Raw genomic sequence first — 20,604 nt, 5'->3', positions numbered from 1 at the left:
TGCTCCCGAAGTTCATAAACCACCAGTTCAAGCTGCTGCTTCCAATGTTTTCCTTGCTAAGGAAAGGCAATATTTCTTAGCATTGACCCTGCTGCCACCTTTCCGAGTCACTTTGTTGGTCTAAGAAGTTGCTGTTTTGCTAGAAAACTCCTGGCAATGAACACCCCTTGGGCTGAGCCATTCATTATTTCCATATCTTGCAATTCAGCCTGGAACATGGACATCAGTTAAAGGAAAGGAAATATAAGTTGGGTAGCCCAGTTTTTTAAAAAAATATTGACTATTTTGTTATCTGATGCTGACACAGTGCCGAGGTACGCATCTGGTCAACAGTAGCCTGGCTGCAAGCTTGAGAAATGGCCAGGAGTCCCAGAAAATCCCACCTTCGGGTGGCTGTAGTGAGAGCCTGCAGGATGCTTCGCCGCCCTGACAGTGATTTAGATAAATGGCTCAGCTATCTATCAAAATGTTTTTAGTACTTTATTTGACAATTCATTGGAGCATTAGCCTGAAAATGACATTTTAAATCTTTGTTTTCAAAGAGGTCAAAGTTTAACTGGAAGAAATTGAGTTTTCCTAATAACATGGTGGCTTATCTAAAGAGAGAAGAAAAAGGAGAGAGGGACAATGACAGACTTAAATTGCCCTCTCTGAAACTTTTTCTTAAGGATAAAGACTTGCTTCTTGGGCCAGGAAATCAACAGGTTTGTAGCTGAAAATCAATAACCATTTGATGCCAGCGGCCTGACTGTCTGACTTAACATTTTGTACAGCCGTAAGCAAGGCAAAAAGAATACCGTTTTCAGAAGGCGACTTAATCTTCAGCTGCTCCCCAAATGCCTTTTCTTTTTTGGTGCCTGTAATCTTTCTGGAGAACTCAAAGAAACTTGAGTGTTACAAAATAATTTTCTAATCCAAGAAGAGACCTTTCAGACCTGTCCTTTTTGTAGCAATTAAAACAGTATGAACAATTTCTGTTGGAATCCCAGGGAACTGGGGCTCTCTAATAAAACTTTTTTTTTGTTAGAGAAAGTTGTAATGAAACACATTTTTTAACAGAAGGGAAAAAAAAATGCTCAGGATCCTTGCCAAAAGTTATTAGACCTAATAGAGTTTTTACATGTAGACAGTCTTCCTTTTGTAATTAACCCTCCAAACATGCCTGTTCTATTAAGTTGTAAGAGTAGGGGGAAAAGCTTTGTTTGTTCTTGGATAAGTTAAACAAGGGATTTGCTTTATCTAGGGAGAGCTAGCGGTGAATGTGTCATTCGCCTAAAACTAGCCGATAAGCAAGAAGTGTTGATAACAGCAAGTTTAGCTAATCAAAGAAACTTGCATTAGACAAAGTAAATAAAGGCATTTGACAAAGGGATTTCAGAAATTCCAGTGTCTTATTTTTGTAAGCAGGGCAATTAGTTCTTATTGTGGCTAATTTCACAAGAGTTTGAATCCCACACCCCCAACTTTAGGTTAAATGAATAAAATGTAAATATTGCTTGTGCCCTTGCAGAGTTGATTTACCCTCCATAAACCACTTTATGATGGTCAGTTCCAGCGATTAAGGTTTTTTTTTTTTTTTTTTTTTTTTTTTTTAGCATAAATAAAACTAAAATTTTTTGTTAAAAAAAGATTCTAACAAATGTCTTTGCCATGCAGTGTTGGTTCAGGGTGGTATAGGTAGTTAGGGTTTTTGAAATAAAAGCATACTAGGGTTACGTTTGTCTAAGTAAGAACATAAAAACCACAACCTTTTCCATTTTACTTAATGGCTATTTTGACGAGAAGCAGATCTGTTTGTGCTTTTAACACAGAGGAAACAGTGGGCAAAGAGAAAAAGTATTAAATTCCAACCCAAACTATTTTCTGCTTTGAGATTTTTTTTTTTAATGGTGTGTGTGTATGCATAGTAAATAAAGTAAGACCTTTGAACGTGGAGCACACCACCAGAAGCTTACTTTGAAAGGTGTTAAAATATTTCCTTTATTTTCTTTTTAATTTTAAAGGCAGAAAAATGATATGCCAGCCAGCTGCCGTTTGTAGTAGTGCCTGTGAATTGCTTGTTATAAGCATTCAAAGTCAGGATTAGGGGACTACTAAGGGAATGTGGTGTAACTATTACAATTGACGACTGCCCCTAGAAGGTATAGGAGTCACTAAATTTCTGTTCAGATGCCTCCTGTATTATCTTGGTTTTAGGCTGCTCCAGATGTTTTCAACATTAATTGCTCAGTGGGCATAGGATAAATCTTAATATTTTGTGATCTAAATATAGTTGCTTTGGTGAAATCATGAGTGTGACAACTTCTTGGCCCTTTACCCTGTCTTTTCTCCCCGTTCAACACATCAAAAGGGAAAAGAAAAAAAATATTTCTTTTTGAAATAGGATTTTGCCCATTAATGAGAAGAAATTATTTTAAAAACAAACAGTAGTGATGTTTGATTAGGGAATGAGAAAAGGCCTCTTTTCAAAGCCCTGGGACCCAAATTTTAAGTATTAAACACTATCTAAATCCTCTCCTAGTGAGATATAAATTGGGGTCAAAGTGGCAAAATCAAAGATACCCTCTGAAAGAAAGACTAAATAAAGACTGACAGCAACCGTATGAATTGAATGGGGTTTTGAATAAATATTTCAGTGAAAAGGCCCAATTGTTTTTCTAAAGTAGGACATAATTTTCTGCTTCTCAGACACATGACAGTGGTAACTAATACCATCAGAAAGAAGAGAAAAAGAGGGACTTTTCCTTAAATCGCAAAGAGTGCAGGACTGGGTTGATTGAAAACAAGTGAAAGATTCACAGTTTTCCTTCCTTGTAGAAAAAAAGAAATCGCATTATGAATATGCAGATAAATTGGTACATTTGACAAATGAGTCAGTACTGATGTGCAACTTAGGAAAGAAAAAGCATGAGTTTAAATTTTATTGCCAGAAAAAGATGGATTCAAAAAACAAAACAGTAGGAGAGGTAGACATCTGTTTGCCTAAACTTAAGTTACGGAATTGATTTGGAAGCTCTAGTTAGAATTTGATTTGCCAACCAATAATGTAAAGCCCTTGTGTTGAATCAGGTCTTTTTTCCTTAGTAGATAAATGACCAGAATGGCTATTTCTGATAGGCTAGTTGACCTGAATCAGAAGTTTCCTTCTCATTTCTTGAAGCGTTATGCTGATGTATACAACCCAACAGTATTGTCATGTACTTTTCTGTAAAGCATAAGAATAAAAGAAAGTTCTTCTGGATATCAGATGTTTATCATTTACCTTCAACATATGGTAAGCCCTGAGGTGGGTGAAAAAGAAAGAAAATCTGTTTTCTCCTTTACACATTCCACAAATATTGAACTCTAAGAAGGGAAATACATGATAAATAACAAAGATTATAAATTCTGCTCTCAATGAATTTATAATTTTTAAATCAATAATTTAGAAAAAGCTGAGAATTTTTAAATTTAGAAAGTTCCTCTTTGGGAGGAAGATGAAGATGTAAAAACCAAGATGCAAAATGTAAAACTCTTTTCAAGTTGCACAAGATTTTTAACAATAAATGCAGTGTTCATTTTAGAACATCTTAGAATCTTCTATAGAGTGTGAGTTATGTGTAAGTGCCGTAAATTTATCCTTAAATGACATTTTTATACTTTAAATGTTCTAATATAAATTCAGTTAACTATTAATTAAATAGATTATTTCGGAAATGGGAGCTTTTGATGAAGGTTAATCAGAAAAATCTTGGCTGAAAACCTTTCCAAAGATATTAATGTAGATGGAATCTTGCCTTTCAAGTTACGGGGTAGTTATGGCAATCATATATCTCTGATTTTCTAGAATAACCCACTTTCAAATATACTGCCACAGTTCCCACATAAATCATTGAAATATGCCAGATATTTAATATTACATCTCCTAGGCTGCTCCTTGAACCCAGGAGTGACACAGAAAGTCTTTGTTTGGATTCTTATAGCCAATATAACTAGAGCTCTCACAGCTTAATTTTTTCATTGTGTCTGAAGATCGCCTTTTGTTTCTGGATCATTCTTATGAACATGAATTCCTTTTGTAGCAAACTGTAGATCTGTGAATAGAGGGCATTCCCTGCAAAATGGACTGGACTAAGGTTCTCACTCTAGCACCTGTGTGTGCGTGGATGGGGTGGGGAGCGGGGAGTAGAATTAAATTGTTATGAACAAATCTGTATCAGCCCTTGCCAGCATCTTCTTAAAAAGTTGGAGCTGGGGTGATGGAGGGACAAGAATAGAGTTAACTCAGGTTTCAGATTGATCAGTATCCTGCTTGTAAGTGGCTTGGCCTAAGTACCTCTTGTTAAATAGGAGATGAGATAACCTGCCCCATCTGTAAGATCTAATAACACAACCTCATCAGTCAATATGTTGCCCTGAATTCTCCTCTTTTCATTCTCAGCTTCCTTACCCCATCATTAAAACGCATGATTTCTGTCCCATCCCACTCCCCAAACTCCTTTAAGTGAATGAATATTAAAGTTGCAAAAGTTCTCTCTACCTAGGAAGCAGGAGAGCCTAAGTCTGCTGGCATTTCGTCTTGAGCTTTCAGAGCTTCTTAGATGGGAATTCAAACAGGCAATGGAACTGCTGACTTGCTTTTTCTCCGGCCTTGCAGGGTGGGGTAGCTACAAGGGGGCCATTTAGTGAGATAAGACTCTGCCCCTCGCGCGATAAGGGGAGGATAACAGGAACTGACGTCAGCAAGGCGACCCCACCTGGCCAAGCATTTCCTGTAGTCAGGGCTCAGGGGTTTCAGGAGTCTCTGGGCCTCCCCCAGCAGCCGAAGAACTGAACCAGCTCAGCGGAGGGAGAAAGAAGAAAGCTGATTTTTACAGGGTTGCTAGTGGGCGTTGATGTCCCCGTTTTCTAAAAGCAGATTTCCTTAAAGGGAACAAAGAAAAACTGCGGGGAAGAAAGCGGTTTAATAAAAGTGGCTTCTGAGACTATAATTGCAATTTGACATTGTCGTAGAATAGGTATTTGTTTCCCAGCTGTCAACAATTTCCCGCTGATGTCTCATTAGACAGTCTATCCAGCGATCACCAAATATCCACTCACAAACATTGCCAACTCTCCATATAGAACAAAACGTGAGGGAATTCACATTGTCAGAGTTAATCCCTGGCACTCCTATTTACTTTTATTTATTTATTTATTTATTTATTTATTTTGAGATAGTGTCTCACTCTGTCACCAGGCTGGAGTGCAGTGGCGGGATCTCCGCTCAGTGCAACCTCTGCCTGCCAGGTTCAAGCAATTCTCCTGCCTCAGCCTCCCTAGTAGCTGGGACTACAGGCCCATGCCACCACACCGGGCTAATTTTTGTATTTTTAGTAGAGACGAGGTTTCACCATGTTGGTCAGGAGGGTCTGGATCTCCTGACCTCATGACCCACCCACCTGGGCCTCCCAAAGTGCCGGGATTACTGCATGAACCACCGTGCCTGGTCTCCTATTTACTTTTCTAAGTACGAAGTTCCCACCCCCATCTGCATCAGATGACAACATAGCTGAAGCCATTTCATTTGCCACCAGCCCTGAAACCACTCAGCAGTTTTCCTCCCCCTTTTCCTTTTTCCCTTTCTCTTAAACTCAGTTTTATTTTTATTTTGTTATTTTTCGCCTTCCAAAGTATCTGATTTGAGGTTTGGAGAAGGAGAAATTAAAACAGAAGGATTTTATTTCTTAAAATTTACAGATTCTCTTTAGTCTACTGCTGTCTTAAAGATAGTTCCTTGTTTTTTAAGTTTTAATATTGAGCAAAGAATCTCTGTCCTAATTTGACCCATGTTTAGTAGAATGTTTGTTTTGTTGTTGATAAGTTACTGTTCATCGCAGATTAATTTTGTCAAGTCAAAAAATAGGTAAATTCAAAACACTGTGCAGGTAAAAGAACAAACGAGTGCATCAATTAACTAGGAAGAGAAGATTTGGATCACATCCCAATTTTTTTCCAATTTCCAGAGCAAATGGAGACCTCATGTAATAAATTTGTTTTCTCAAAAATATTAAAGCTTTCAACGGCTACACTACCTTTGTCATGTCATCAAAGTCCATAATTATAAAAAGGCTGACGATCTGAGGGCCATTTCAGCTTCAAAAGATTTTTTAGGGTCTGGTCTATTGGAAAGCTTGGGGGTTTAATTAACTAAAATGGAAATGGAGGCATCGAAATTCAGTTCTGATGTTTTAATTTAGCTCAGTACTGCCATGTGTTATTGAAGAGAATTCTTAAAGGCAAACATAATTATTTCATTATGGTCCTCAGAATGCTTTCATTGGCTTTAATGACAAGAAGCTGTATAAAAAGGCATACATTTTAATTAGTGCTTTTTATATTTACATCAGATAAATAACAAATAATTGATGAAAAACAAGTCTTTGGAATGGATGATTTCACATAGTACGCTGGTTACAGTTTAATGATGAAACATTTCTCTGTTGCTTTGCATTTTAATTATATATACATTATATTACAGTAGTGGTGCTGTGGAGCTAAAATACCATTGTTGCCATTTTATTACAAAAAAATCACGATTAATGCCTACAAATTGAAAGCTGAAAAAGGTAGCTAGACACACATCTCCAAGGAAGTAAATTACCAGTTCCATTAATTTTACTACGTTTGTTAGAACTCATTTTGATCACTTTTATCTTTTATGCTTCATCTTTTTGGATTAAGATCGTCAGGGGTTTCATACGCCTTTTTATGGCCACATCTTCTCCTGAACACCTTTCTTTCGCTCTTGCTGCCTGTTTTGAAGATTTGCATGAAAGTGCCTTGCCAAATGTGCGTTGGAAATTCAGAGAGCTTTCTTCCATGCTATCGGCTTGCTTTACCTTTGATTTTATATGAAAACCCATTTCACATGATTCATCCGTTTTGGTGTACAGAACACTAATTGTTATTATTGATTTTAAATTCCGTGACCATTACAAGTAACCCAGATGACTGGCAGATAAAGGGTAATAATCCATGGAGTTCTGGAACTGTTTCATGTTTGTCTGGAGTACTTTATGTGATCAATATTAACTGCCCCATTGAAACTAACTGCTGTATCAAATAACAGTCAATCAAATGAATGTGCTTAGAGATTATTTATTGAAAGCTTTAATTGTTCACTAGGGCACTGCTTATCAGAGGAAACAATAAGAACCAGAGGTAGGATGAGCAGGTTTGGATTTGCAGGGAAAGTTGGGGGATGCAGATGAACAAGGCATCTCTCTACTTCTCGGGCGAGGGTTTCCAGAAACCCATGTTGGACTTATAGTTGGAGTAGAAGTTGCAGATACTCTTCCCAGAGCTTATTCTATTATCTGTGCCTCGGAGGCTTTCTAGAGAAGAGGGTATGATAATTTTCTTGCACTGAGCAGAGGCTGTGAAAAGTTGTCCCTTTCCAAGAGTTTTACTGCCGATTCTCCCTAATCCTCTCAGAATTACCCTTCCACAAATCTCTCCACCTCTGCCTCCCCATCATGGCCTGATGGTCCAAGATCATGCAGGTAGCCTGCCTTGACCCAGGATCGGTTTCTACAGCTATGAAATGGGAGTAATAGTGTCTACACTGCAGGATTTGTAGAAGGATTAGAGATCATGTAAATTAAGATTCTATTCTTGTCTTGAAAACATATAGAAGTTACCAGGTAGGCCTTCTGCCCTGATTTTGGCATGGCACCTGTGACTTACATGCCTTTGCTAACAGCAAATGGTATTTTTTTTTTTTTTGGCCCTATCTAAATTAGGTATCTCTTTTCCTTGGTGAAATGATCCCTCTGTCTATAGCTTATAACCTAAATGGCAGTCCTTTCTGTTTGTCAGGTAGCACTGTGGCGTGATTCAGGGGTAACCATTTATCAACTCCCCAGATTTCATGCAGATGATTGACTTTTACAAGTGAGCGTTGTCACCTTCAAAGTTGTCACAATACACTTAGCCCAGAGATGCTGTTGGGGCACAGTATGCTTTTATTACTCATTGATGGATTAGATCTTGCAGTGTGCCATTCAACAAATGGCTCTCGGGTGTCTGTCACGTGCCAGTCTCCTTGATATCCATGGGGGACACTGAGATGAATCAGACACTGTCCCTTCTCCCTCTCAACTCATGATACGATGGGAAGAACTTGTGTACAGAAGTCATTGTCACATGATGCCCTAATAACAAACTCAGAAATCCCCTCAGGTCTTTGCACCTGAGATTGATAATGGAAAGAACTAAAATCTGCCAAGAAACGCAGCTGGTTTATGCAGTGGGTGATCAAGTGGATTATACATTTTTGTCCCAGTGGAGCAGGCGTGAAGTTTTTCTGTGTGTAGGCCTCATAGATCGTCTCTAAAAGCAGTGCACAAAGGGGAGTTCTAAACCTTCTTAAGCACTGGAATAGGTACGCACCTTCCAAACTGCCTCCTGAAGAGTTTCATATGGGTGTTTCTGGAGCTTGTTAAGTGATCATGTTATTTTGGGATGGGTTTGAGTCGATTGGATTTTTAAAAATCACTTATTTCTCTATGATCATTTCTGTGACTTATTGCTGTGTAACAAACCATCCCAAAACTTCCTGGTCTAACAATTTATTATCACGTTATTCTGTGGATGGGCTGCTGGGCAGACCCTCTGCTCTGCGTGGTGTCAGCTAGGGCCGCATCATCCAGAGCTGATTTGGGCTGGAAATCCATAAAGGCTCGCTCTCATGGCTGGTGGGGGATGTTGGTTGTCGATGAGAGCTCTACGGGATCAGCACGTGACTTGTGCATGTCACAGCCTGGCAGCAGTATTCTGAGAGGGAGCATTTTGAGAGTGAGCCTTCCAGGAAGGAGACGACAGAGGCTCCCAGTCCTCTTAAAGGCTAGACCCAGAGAGTGGTGTACACTCATTTCACTATATCCTACTGGTGAGGCAGACACAGGGCCAGCCCAGACTCCGTAACGACCTTTCAGTTTGCGGGAGAGAGGCGAAGAATCTCCAGCCATCTTCAGTGCACCACAACAATCATAGCTTACACGCACTATAACAAGAAAGAAAATACTGTCTTCTAAAAATGATTACATGGAAGAAGAGTTGTGGGACTTTTAGATTTTTGGTTGGTTCAATATTTAATGAAACACCACTCTAATAACATACATCATTTTCAGTTAATCCTCATAACCTAAGTTGAGATATCATCTCCACTCTATAGATGAGGAGAGGGAGGCTCAGGGAAGGTGAGTGACACGACCGAAGTCACACGGAATGTAAGCTGCAGAGTGTGGTTTCAAGTCGCATGAAGGGCTTTTCTCTAGCCTCCATGTGTCGTTACTCACTTGGGGGTCATCAGCTTCAGGAGTCTGTCATCCTGTCAGCTGAGTGAAGAATTCCTGAGAAATGTACGCCCTAACATCCCAAGAAAAAAACACCATCAACTGTTTTGGTTTAGGGGAAAGGTAGAAAAAAGAGAGGTAGAAGCCGGGCACAGTGGCTCACGCCTGTAATCCCAGCACTTTGGGAGGCCGAGGCAGGTGGATCACGAGGTCAAGAGATCGAGACCATCCTGGTCAACATGGTGAAACCCCGTCTCTACTAATACAAAAAATTAGCTGGGCATGGTGGTGCGTGCCTGTAATCCCAGCTACTCAGGAGGCTGAGGCAGGAGAATTGCCTGAACCCAGGAGGCGGAGGTTGCGGTGAGCCGAGATCGCGCCATTGCACTCCAGCCTGGGTAACAAGAGCGAAACTCCGTCTTAAAAAAAAAAAAAGAGGTAAAAAACTGTAACTCGCATAGCTTCCTCTGATTACATTATTTTCTCTACTGGAAACCAGTCTTTTAAATTGTGGAGGAAACTCTGCCCAAACTATGAGGCTATTTTACTCTTTCGCCCTTTTGTTTTTACATCCTGTTTGCTGTTGAAGTCTACGCTGGCCTAGTCGCTGCTGTAGCTCAGTGGGTTAGGAGCAGGATTACTCTGGTATTTACTGAAGAGTCACAAGAAGCTGAGAGCTGGGAAACGGGGCTTTTCATGTTACTCTAGTTTACTGGTAACCCTCATCTAAAGAGGGGTGCTGTGTTTGTGCTAGAGGGTGTCTCTTCATTAAGTGGAACTATTTTGTCTTCCATTACCAAAAGAAAAAAAATAAAAGACAAAGAGGAAGAAAGAAAACTTTCTGATAGTAAAGTCGAATTAATGTTTTTTTTTATTTGCTATATATTTTAAGTATCTATTGTGTAGAGAGGATCTCACACCTAAGTTAACCATTGCCATTTAGTGAAATTTACATGAATCATAGTGGATTTCATTGGCCTCTCAGATAATGTTCCAGTGACTTCAAATATGTCTTATTTTTTATTTTTTTGAGACAGGGTCTTGCTCTGTTGCCCAGGCTGGAGTGCAGTGGTGTGATCTCAGCTCACTGCAGCCTCAGCCTGCTGGGCTTAAGTGATCCTCCTACCTCAGCCTCCCATGTAGCTGAGACCACAGGTATGTGTCACCATACCCAGCTAGTTTTTTGGAGAGACAGGGTTTTACCATGTTGGCCAGGCTGATCTTACCATGTTGGCTCAGGCTGAACTCCTGAGCTCAAGCAATCTGCCTGCCTTGGTGTCTTGAAGTCCTGGAATTACAGGTGTGAGCCACTGTGCCCATTCAAATATGTTTTAAATGAAATGTACTGTTCTGTATTTTGAATTTTTATACACCATGTTCTCCCTGTTTCTTTTGTTTGAAATGTAATAGTTTCTGAATTAGATATTTTGAGGAAAAAGAGACAGGTGGACAAATTGAAGTGACTTGCTGGAAGTTGTGTAGTGGGTTCTAAGTGGAAGCAAATCTAAATCTGTAAGACACTAACATGTAACACAGTGAAATACAGCATGGTACCCTGCAGTGGGATACAGTGAAGTTGGACAGATATTCTTCATGCACTGCATCTGCTGTAGAGGCTTAAGCTCCAGGTTGCCTCAGTATTTTTTATCTTTAAAATGAATCCATAATACCTACCTTTAAAGCTTAACATCAGTCTTAAAGCCGTAAATAAGGGAGTGTATTTGACACATAATGCTCAGGAAATAGATTGTTTTCACATATATACATAGTTGTCAATAAGAAACTTGTTTTAGGCCTGGCGCGGGGGGGTCACACCTGAAATCCTAGCACGTAAGGAGGCCAAGGCAGGCAGATTGCTTGAGCCTAGGCACTTGAGACCAGCCTAGGCAGTATGGCGAAACCCTGTCAGTGTAAAAAAAAAAATTATCTGGCCATGGTGGCATGTACCTGTAGTCCTAGCTGCTAAGGAGGCTGTGGTGTGAGGATAAACTGAGCCTGGGAATGTTGAGGCTGCAGTGAGCTGGGATTGCAACACTGCACTCCAGCCTGGGAAACAGAGTGAGATCCTATATCTAAAAAAAAAAAAAAAAAAAAATCCATGCCTGTAATCCCAGCACTTTAGGAGGCCAAAGCAGGTAGATCGTGAGGTCAGGAGTTTGAGACCAGCCTGGCCAATATGGTGAAACCCCATCTCTACTAAAAATACAAAAACTAGCTGGGTGTGGTGGCGCACACCTGTAGTCCCAGCTGCTTGGGAGGCTGAGGCAGGAGATCTCTTGAACCCGGGAGGTGGAGGTTGCAGTGAGCCAAGATCACACCACTGCACTCCAGCCTGGTCAACAGAGCGAGACTCTGTCTCAGAAAAACAAAAACAAAAATAAAAACAAAAAACCAATGTTAGCATTGTCCAGAAACATTTAACAGATTTATTTGTAATTATTATAAAATTGAACTATTGAATTTGATTCACTGAAACATTTTGATTTGCATTAATGCTTTACATCCCCACATTTATATTAAAAATTCACACTCAAATGAAAATGGGAAAACTGCCAATACCTAATTTTGGTCCCCTATTTTTCTACTTGCAGTTGTATACTTAAATACCTTTTGACCCCATTGAAAAAAAATACCTAAGATTCAGAACTACTGATAACAGGAAAAAGAGAATTTTTTTTTTGAGAATGAAATGTTTCCCATCACAGTGGACTCCTAAGCACGTTCTCTATGTATGCAGTGTGCTGCCTTCTGGCATAATTATTACACATTTGGTATGGATAACACATAGGTTGGTGCCTTCAAAAAGGCCAACCAGATAGGCCTCGCTTGGCTCCTGCACAGCACCAGTGGTTGTGGTCTGGAAGCACAGATCTGTTTTAAAGTCCTGAGCAGTTTCTCGCACCAGATACTAGAAGGGAAGTTTGTGAATCAGTTCAGTGGACTTCTGATAAGGCCTAATTTCATGGAGTGCCACAGTCTCAGGCCTGTAACAATGGGGTTTCTCCACCGCTCCAGTAGAGGGCGCACTCCTGCGAATGGCTTTTGTTTCCAGTTTCTTCCCGGGTGCTTTTCCACGGGTGAATTTGCAGGTAGTGTGCTTTGCTTCTCCTTTGCCCAGAGGTAGGTGAGCTAGGGGTGGCGCTGGCATCAGAAAGCCCCAACTACAAACCCAATTCCCCAGTATGTTCATATGTTTTTCTTAAATGCAGAAAAGTTACAACAGCTTTACTGCAATCGCCTGGACACCTACTACCATAGCTACCATTAAGATGACCAGTTTTCTTTTCTGTGTTCCCACCCTTTTCCCCTTTTGCATGTGTTTGTTTTGCTTTGTTGACTGGGTCTCCTCACTAAACTGAGAAGTCTTTGAGGTCAGGTATTGTGCTTTTTACCTCTGTTTTCCCAGTGCTAATATGGTACTTGATCTATGATCCTCAGTAAACTGTGGTTGAATCTACATATGTGTTCAAATAAGCAACCCTTTAATATACTTGATATCGGTGCTCTCCAATAAAACTTCCTACAATGAAGTTTCCAATGATGGAAAGGATCTATAATTCTACATTGTCTAATATCGTAGTCACTAGCCATTTATGGCTGTTGGCATTTGAAATGCAGTTAAGACACCTGAGGAAGTGACTTGTAATTTTATTGACTTTTATTTTACTATATTTGAGGCAGAGTCTCGCTCTGTCTCCCAGGCTGGGGCGCAGTGGCGTGATCTTGGCTCACTGGAACCTCCACCTCCTGGGTCCAAGCGATTCTCCTGCCTCGGCCTCCCGAGTTGCTGGGATTAGAGGTGTGCACCATGCCTGGCTAATTTTTGTATTTTTAGGAGAGACGAGGTTTCACCATGGTGGTCAGGCTGGTTTTGAACTCCTGACCTCGTGATCCACTCGCTTAGGCCTTCCAAAGTGCTGGGATTACAGATGTGAGCCATCATGCCCCACCAATTTTATTTCATTTTAATTAATTTAACTTCCAATTGCCACACATGGCTAGTGGCTACTGTATTGGACAGTGCACTTCTATATACTTCAGCTATTATTATTCTTTCAATATTTGTTCATTCACTTTGTTTATTTCCTTTTTCCCTTCAGCCTTTACTCTTTTCTCCTATTGCTATTAACAAGCTCTAATTATCCCTTTATGTAGCGGGTAAATAGACTGCAGGAGAATGTAAACAGAATGCTGTAGGGTGGTGATTTCAGTCATTGTTTAACTCTTTTTCCTTCTGGGTGGAACTATTTTTCCTGCGGCCTGGCAAATATTTAGCACTTGTTTTGCTAACATTTAGTTTGCACAGCTAAACCAAGATTTTTACAGAATCTCAGTGGGCGGGAATTACATTCCTGGTAGCAATCAAATTATGGTAACATACAATGTCTGTTCCTGTGCTCCACACCTGCTTGGTTTTGAGATGAGCAGAGTATCTTCCAACATTTTCAAGCTTTCAGCTCAGCTTGAACTTTTTGTCAAACTTCAGGGAGGCAAAGAGGAACCGGCCATATTCTATGGAAGTCTCAGTTTGCCTTCTAGGAAATACCATAAGCTCTCTCCCTGGGGTGCCTTCTCCCGCTCTTGAGTGTGCTCTGCTTCATAACCACAGCACGGCACACAGTAGGTGCTCAGAAATAAGCTGAGTGTCGTTCAGTGAAAGTGAAATTAAGAACATCTCAAGTGAGCTAATATTTTTTGGTTATTCAAAACACCTAAAGTAAACTCGATGGGGGCTTTTTGTCAAAAACTTGGAAGGTTCGGTTTGGCTGTGATGGCAAGATAAGGAAGCCCTTATAAGTGCGTTTGCTGGCAAACTGACCTGAAAACACGAGAGTGGAATACTTCCCTGGGCTTCTGGCACGCACTTTGGTGTCACAGAAATAGATTTTCTGATGGTACTTCCTGTGAACCAGGACATTACTGCTCCTTCTTGTCTCCCCATCCCTTTTTTTTTTTGTCTATCCCTAGAAATGGTGTGATGAAAATAAATAAAAATAAAGCTAAAGGACCAGGCACGGTGGCTCATGCCTGTAATTCCAGCACTTTGGGAGGCTGAGGCGGGCGGATCACCTGAGCTCAGGAGTTTGAGACCGGCCTGGCCAACATGGTAAAACCTCATCTCTACTAAAATACAAAAATTAGCTGGGCATAGCGGTGGGTGCCTGTAATCCCAGCTGCTCAGGAGGCTGAGGTAGATGAATCACTTCAACCCAGGAGGTGGAGGTTGCAGTGAGCCAAGATCACACCATTGCACTCCAGCCTGGGCGACAGAGCAAGACTCCATCTCAAAAAATAATAATAAGTAAATACATAAATAACTAAAACAACTCTCAAGAGAAACTTTTGAACCAAGGTTTGCTTCCCCGCCCCCATGATTTAAAGTTGTGATTGGTTTTTAGTAAAGTGAAACAATCACTCTCATCATAATTAATGTTTATTAAGTGCTTAGGCATCAAGGTGCTTAAAAGGAACCACATCATCTAATCCTCACAGCCGCCCGAAGAGAAAGGCACTGTTATCAAAGGCACTGTTATCCCCACTTTACAGATGCAGATTCCTGGGCACGGAGACTTTCAAATACCTATCTTGACTCTCCTGAGTTGGAAAAAGCAAGTCCGAAGTTCCCAACTCAGCTTTGTATAATGTAGGGTTCCTTTTCTTTGCCAACTATACAAATTTCTATTTTCTTTGCAGAGAAGAGGGATGGGGAAGATTAGAAGCCTCAGAACCCACAGGATAATAAAAGAGTTTCCAAGTGAAAGCTGGAAATGCTACATTTTTAACCAAATGGGCATTTCCTCCAATTGCCGTACCCCTACTGTTCAGTTCCTTTTTATGTCCTAATTCATTAAATTATGTACACATACAGGCTTATTATTTACAGATGTATGCACTCTTAAGTGGCTCACATGAAACAGATGTTTCACGAAAGGTAACAGAGAACAAGTGATGTAAACTGTCCTTTAGTGGGTATCAAGTGAGTATTATGGCCTATTACCTGCAGGCCTTTTGCTATTAATGTCCAGTATGGGGAGGAAGATACAATTTATCTCCTGGAGGAACAAATAAAAATACAACAACCCTATAAGCAAACATCTGCTTCTCAAAATAAAAGAGGATGTGCAGGTGATAGGCAGGTGGTGTTCACTCGAGTAGATGTGTTGAGTGAGTTTTACAAGCAACTTGAGAAAAAACCCATTGAATTACAGGAGGTGAGGTGTATTTAGCAGACCATCTTTAGCGACCAATGCTACCATATCAACTAGCTGGAGAAATGAATGAACACCTCTTTCTCAAAACAAGGTTGACATGGCCTAATTAAAATAAGCATGACCAGTCCACCATGTTGCCATAAACTGGGTGACATATGGCAATAGAGAGTTGTTTCAGTACTCCTTCACAATATCAGAGAGCAGGCTGGATGTGGTGGCTCACTGCTGTAACTCCAGCACTTTGGGAGACCGAGGCAGGTGGATCTCTTGAGGTCAGAAGTTCGAGACCAGCCTGGCCAACATGGTGTAACCCTGTCTCTACTAAAAATAAAAAAAATTAACTGGGGATGGTGGCAAGCGCCTGTAATCCCAGCTACTCAGGAGGCTGAGGCAGGAGAATTGCTTGAGCCCACGAGGCAGAGTTTGCAGTGAGCCAAGATCACGCTACTGCACTCCAGCCTGGGCAACAGAGTACGACTGTGTCTCAAAAGAAAGGAATATCAGAGAGCAATAATAATTGCCCCTCAAAGTCCACAGTGAGATTTATTGTTTATAAATTGTCAGGAGTTCTCTAAACAATGACAAAAAAAAATCAGAGCAAAAGGGTGGTTGAAATTGTGTCATTTTGGACTTTGAAAGCTGGTAACAGTTACAACTGAAATATAAAATGGGACATGAAATATTAAGTGACATCTGAGGTTTATTGCATATATGACCATGAGAGTTCATTTTATTTTGTCTTATGGAGCTCTAAAAAATCCATGTAATGGATTAAAGGTATTAAAACTCCCATATTCTCTCTGGCTCTAGGCCAGGGAACAAAGCATGATAAATAATCCCAATAGACAGAATATGTAGGAAGGAATTTTAAAATGTATTTATGGCGGACATACTGACCTCCCTAACTAATAAAAATGTATACATGAGGTTGGTTTTGAAGCAAATGCGTAGTGCTTACAACACACTGTGGTGTTAGTATCTTGAAAATAATGCCCATGTCTCTGTGACATGTGGCTGCCATCCTGTCTTTACCCTGGAAGTGAGGAAACGCATGAATTTTATAGTAACATGTGCAGTCACTTTTAGGAGGAATAGTTTTGATTTCCTTTATCTTAAAGCAGGGTGAAAACTCCACCAAATCTGGCCTGTCGCCTGTTTTTGTAAATAAAGCTTTCTTGGAATGTGCCATGCCTATCCATTTACGTTTTGTCTGTGACTGCCTTCCCCCATGGTGGCAGAGCTGAGTGACTGTGACAGAGACCAGACAGCCCACAAAGCCTAAAATATTTCCTGTCTGACCATTTACGAAATTTGCAGACCCTGCCTTAAACATTAAAAAAATGAACAGGACTGTGAGGAATAGAAATGTGTACTTGGTTTCCCATTTATACTAATCTCATATGTGGATTCAGGCGGTGAACTCACTTTCATTTAATTTCCTAACTGTGTGACCTTGGCCAAGTCATTTAACTTCTCGAAGCTTCAGTTTCCCCATGTGAATAATGGAGATTAAAAAAAAAAAAAAAAAGCCGGGTGTGGTGGCTCATGCCTGTAATCCCAGCACTTTGGGAAGCCGAGGTGGGTGGATCACAAGGTCAAGAGATCGAGACCATCCTGGCTAACACGGTGAACCCCCCTGTCTCTACTAAAAATAAAAAAAATTAGCCGGGTGTGGTGGCACGCGCCTGTGGTCCCAGCTGGGAGGCTGAGGCTGGAGAATTACTTGAAGGTTGCAGTGAGCCGACATCGCGCCACTGCATTCCAGCCTGAGTGACAGAGCGAGACTCCATTTCAAAAACAAAAAGATCATGATAATAATCCTCGCTTTTCACACGTTTGTCAGGAGTGAGCAAATGGAGTGTGGCGTGTGAAAACACCCCTCAAGTTGTCCACCACCCCATAATGCGTGCTGTTGGCAGATTCTGCTTAACTGGCTGAAAGTGTTATTTATTTGACATCACATATAAGGATTTGTATGCACATTTCATTTTTTTCATTCTTTTTTTTTTTTAACCAACATTGAACTTTTGTTATGTATTGTACACTCTTTCAGCCCTGAGTATTTAAAGGCAAGGCCGCCAAAATCTGTGTGTGTGCTGGTAACACTCCTGATCATGACAGCCTCTGACCCCCATCAGATCCTTTTTCTAGCTGGGGCCATGTTTGCTGTGTGGCATTTTTCAGTTGTCTATTTGCGTGGGCAGGGGACAGTGTATTCTAACTTCTTTATAACCCAGCATGTATCAAGGGGTCTGATCCCTGGCAGGTGCTCAATAAATATTTGTCAGCAGCTGGATGTTGTTGGCTGGTAATCACTGCCTTCTCCTCCCCCACCCACTTTGCTCCATGCAGTGGTTTGGGCCTTTGGGTTTTGAACAGCAATCGAAGGCTCTCGAATGAGAGATCACTGCGGTAAAGAGGGGTTTAAAGAAGCCATTTCTGAGGGGGCTAGGCAGCCTGGATTGGGGATCGGCCAGGAAAACCCCCAAGGAGTGAGAGTCCTTGAAGTACTTTGGATTAATGCCTGAGGGCCTGGGAAGGAAAGGACAGTTGAGGGAGGGAAAAGTGATGTGACTTGATTTCCTCACATTAGCTTGTAGAGAATCTCTTGGGTACATCAGAAAGGAAAATTATTTTGAGAGGGAAAATGGAAGTGAAGGTCACCAAATCAAGACGGGAAAGAAGGGAAGGTGAATAGCAGTGAGAATCACCAGCATAAGCACGATACAGTCATGATAATAACTGCTTGTGTAACACTATTATGTAGCAGGCATTGTACAAAATACAATGATGTTAACGCTCACAACGGTGCAATGAAGAATATACATCATTTTATACAAGCAGAAATTGAGGCTCAGAGAGGTTAAGTAACTTTCCGAAAGTCACACAGCCAGTAAGTAGGAGAGTTAGGATTTGAATCAAGCAAGGCCAACTCCCAAGTTCATACTTCCAACCATATGCCTCGGCCATCTTGTCTATAAAGGTGGACAAGTTTCGGGAATATCCAAAACAGACGTGCACCTTGGGGACTGCCCACAGTTGGAAGATTGGTGAAAATGCCTTTGATTTATTTTTTCACGTTTTTCTTAGCATTTTTAAGAAAAGAAAGAATGCTAAAGCACTTTGAAACTCTGTTTTCTCATATCTAGGAATCACTGCTCTGAAAGGAAAAAAAATAACCAACAATGTAGTAGCCCTGTAATTTGCACAGTTCTTTATAGAAACTTGAGAATCTTTTCAAATGAAATATCAGGTGCATCCTTTGATGTCTTCTGCTTGGCTCCTGCAGTAATACAGTTTTCATATTAGCCAACTAGAGGGTGCAGGAAGGATATTCACCGTCACCTCTAGTCACTCCTCCCACCCCCCACCCGCCAGCCCCTAGGCATCTTGGGAGGAGAGTAACTCAGCCCCTCATTTGGGGCATGCAAATTCTGTAGACAGTGACAGAAAAGCTGTTGCACAACCCATTCTGGATATCGGGTTCATTCTTGTGCCATATGCGTATTGGGTAATGGAGTGTATGTGGTCTTCAGGTGAGGGAAGGGGACCCTGTGTAGGGGCTGGAGGCTCCAAGTCCCCTCCTCCTCTGCCTCCCCAAGAGCCCTGGAGCTGGCGGCTGTGCAGGCTCCATTTGGCCTGAGTGACTGCCCCTGACAGTGTTGAGCCACACGCCCTGGAACTGCCTCCAGAGGCCTTTGGAATCTTGGTCTTAGCTGCTGCGATTCTCCCTGCTGAGGGCCGGGTTCTCTGCGGGGAAGCTGCAGAAGGGGTTAGTGGGTGTGTTTGCGTGCCTTCTAATTCCTGTGTTTGCTTCTGGGGGACTTTCCTATTTTATTGCTCTGACTGGAAAGAAAACAAGGGCATTATTTCTGTCTCCTTAACTTCTTTCGAGTTTTCCAGTTTTACGTTTGTTCTTTATGCTGGGCTAACAGTGTGTCTGTGTCTGTCTGACTTAGACATACCCTGCATACTCTAAAACTTCCTGCCAGGGACAGCTGCTTGGGACAGGGGTCCTGCACAGTCGTAAGAGGGGATGTCATTGTCTTCTCTTAACACGGAGGGCAGACCAATTCCCTTGAACTCAAGATGATTTATGTTCAAATCCATGCTCTTTATTTACCAACTGTATGGCCTTGAACAACAAGTTACCTAACTATACTTCTGGTTACTTCTTGCCTGTCAAAAAGAAATACTAGGACTAGCTTTTTTTTTTTTTTTTTTTTTTTGAGACAGAGTTTTGCTCTGTCGCCCAGGCTGTGGAGTGCAATGGCTTGATATCTGCTCACTGCAACCTCCACCTCCCGGGTTCGAGCAATTCTCCTGCCTCAGCCTCCCGAATAGCTGGGATTACAGGCCCACACAACCACAATTTTTTTTGTATTTTTAGTAGAGATGGAAGTTCACCACGTTGGCCAGGCTGGTCTCGAACTGTTGTCCTCAAGTGATCCGCCCGCCTCAACCTCCCAAAGTGCTGGGATTACGGGTGTGAGCCACTCTGCCTGGCCAAGACTAGCTCTCTGATTGGGTCACTCTGGGGATCAGATGAATTAATACATGTAAGATACTTAGAATAGAGAGAAGGGGCATGACGAGCCTGCAGCGCATGCTCCATGAATGTTAGCAATTAGTATTGTTGAAATGTGTGACTAGACTCGAGATGGTTCTGCTGTTTTCTGTGGTGACCATATTAGTCACATTATTGATAGGGACTTAATCTACTTTTCCCCCAGATAGTCTAATAATAAAGCATTCGCTATTATTTTTCTGTGTTTTTAAACTTTTTGTAGTTTACAGAGTATACACCCTGCAATGGAGCAAGCATGATTGTCGTCTTGATTTTTTTCCAGATTAGAAAACTGAGGATCAGGACGGTTAAGTGACTGCTAGTAAAAGGCAGAATTAGGAACTGAGCTCAGACCGTCTGCACTCTAGGACTAGACGCTGCAGTTTCCGCTTCTCGAAAGCTGTTGTATTTTCTTTGCTGTTTCCACTCTTTGGTCCCAGAGTCTCCACACCAGTAATGTCCTCACCCCAGATCAGGGTTTTTCAACCTTAGCACTCTCTATAATTGG

The 20,604-nt window shown here is 41.3% G+C and overlaps 1 protein-coding gene across 8 annotated transcripts in view; it reads left to right on the top strand.

Annotated features, from left to right (window-relative positions):
- Positions 1-20,604, top strand: part of RARB (retinoic acid receptor beta) — a 777,639-nt gene that overhangs the window by 605,923 nt on the left and 151,112 nt on the right. The window lies entirely within an intron of this gene.

This window comes from Aotus nancymaae, unplaced genomic scaffold, assembly GCF_030222135.1.
Source record: "Aotus nancymaae isolate 86718 unplaced genomic scaffold, 86718_ANA_hifiasm-v0.15.2.pri h1tg000019l, whole genome shotgun sequence".
In the NCBI taxonomy this organism is placed as follows: Eukaryota; Metazoa; Chordata; class Mammalia; order Primates; family Aotidae; genus Aotus; species Aotus nancymaae.
The sequence above is the reverse complement of the archived record's forward strand: the minus strand, read 5'-3'. Positions and strand labels throughout refer to the sequence as shown.